Genomic DNA, 2,053 nt, shown 5'->3' with positions numbered 1-2,053 from the left:
GACATCAGCAATGATATCTCTCGTTCCACGGCCTCTTCTGAATCCAGCTTGAACCTCTGGAAGTTCTCTGTCAATGTAAGATTGTAGCCATTTCTCATTTCTGTATTATCTTTAGCAAAACTTTACTCGCTTGAGATATCAAAGATTTTCCGATGATTTCCGCATTCCATTGGGTCACCTCTCTTTGGAATGGGCACAAATATGGATCTCTTCCAATCAGTCGGCCAGATAGAATCCTTCATTACCACAAGTTGAGGCTTGAGTTTTTTCTTCAGTTCTCTCAGCTTGAGAAATGCTGAGTGTGTTTTTCCCTTTGGGTATTCTAATTCTAGGTCTTTGCACATTTCATTATAATACTTGATTTTTTTCTTTTCAACTGCCCTTTGAAATTTTCGGTTCTTTTACTTACTCATTTCTTCCATTTGCTTTAGCATTTCTATGCTGGAGAGCAAGTTTCAGAGTCTCTTCTGACATCTATTTTGGTCATTTCCCTCTTTCTTGTCTTAATAACCTTTTGCTTTCTTCCTGTCTGAGGTTCTTGATGTCATCCCACAACTCTTCTGGGTTTTAGTCATTAGTGCCTAATGATTCAAATCTGTTCTTGAGATGACCTCTAAAGTCAGGTGGGATTGTTAAAGGTCATATTTTGGCTCTCGTAGATTTGTTTTTATTTTCTTCAGCTTCAGCCTGAACTTGCCTATGAGCAACTTATGGTCTGTTTCACAGTCTGCCCCTGGCCTTGTTTTGGCTGATGATACGGAGTTTTTTCACCATCTCTTCCCACAGATGCAGTCAATTTGATTTCTGTGTATTTCATCTGGTGAGGTCCATGTGTATAGTCATCTTTTATATTGTTTTTAAAAGGTATTTGCAATAAATAAGTTATTAGTCTTGCAAAATTCTATCATGCGATTTCCAGCATCATTTCTATCACCAAGGCCATACATATTTTCTTACTACTGATCTTTCCTCTTTGCTTCCAACCTTTGCATTCCAATCGCCAGTAGTTATCAATACATCTTGATGGCATGTTTGCTCAATTTCAGACTGAAGAAGTGGATAGAATTCTTCAATTTCATCATTACTGGCTTTAGTGATTGGTGTAGAAATTTGAATAATAGTGATATTAACTGTCTTCCTTATTGTTGTTATTGTTAAGTGCCATCAAGTTGGTTCTGACTCATAGCAGCCCTGTATAGGGTTACCAAGGAAAGGCTGGTGAGTCTGAACCACCGACTTTGTGTTTCAAACTGAGCTTACGGTCCAGTGCTTATCCTACAGCGCCATGTATGAATACTATCCTATCACAGACAGCATTATACTTCAGGATAGATCCTAAAATGTTCTTTTAGATAATGAATGTGATGCCATTTCTCTTCAATTTGTCATTCCTGGTATGGTAAACCATGTGGTTGTCAGATTCAAAATGGCCAATACCTGTCCATTTCAGCTCCCTAATGCCTCGGATATCAATGTTTATGTGCTCCATTTCATTTCTGACAACTTCCAGTTCCTAGATTCATACTTCATACATTCCATGTATGATTATTAATGGATGCTTACAGCTGTTTCTCCTTATTGTAAGTTGTTGCCCCATCAGTAAATGAAGGTCCCGTGGGCTCTACTTGATTCGTATCATCACTTTCAACTCTACTTTGAAGGGGCAGCTCTTCCCCAGTCGTATTCTGATGCTCTTCATTATGTTTCAGTAGTCAATAATGTGATGCTGACAGTGTTCCACTGCTATTAATAAGGTTTCCAGTGACTAAATATTCAGAAGTAGTCCGTCTCTCCTTCCTAGGCTGTGTTAGTCTGGAAGCTCAGCTGAAACCGGTCCACCACAGGTGTGCCCTGCTGCTATTTAAAATACTGTTGGCAGAGTTTCCAGCATATGGCAACACGCAAGTCACCACAGTATGACACACTAATTTACTTGGACTGCTGCAAATCAATCATCAGCCAATCCATCCATCAATCAATTCCAACTCCCAGGATTTGAGGGAATCAAAGTAATGTTTCCGCAGATTCTGCACTGACTCCTGTGGCATGCTGA

The sequence above is a fragment of the Chrysochloris asiatica genome, unplaced genomic scaffold (assembly GCF_000296735.1).
Source record: "Chrysochloris asiatica unplaced genomic scaffold, ChrAsi1.0 scaffold00173, whole genome shotgun sequence".
NCBI lineage: Eukaryota > Metazoa > Chordata > Mammalia > Afrosoricida > Chrysochloridae > Chrysochloris > Chrysochloris asiatica.
This window is presented reverse-complemented; position numbering follows the sequence as displayed.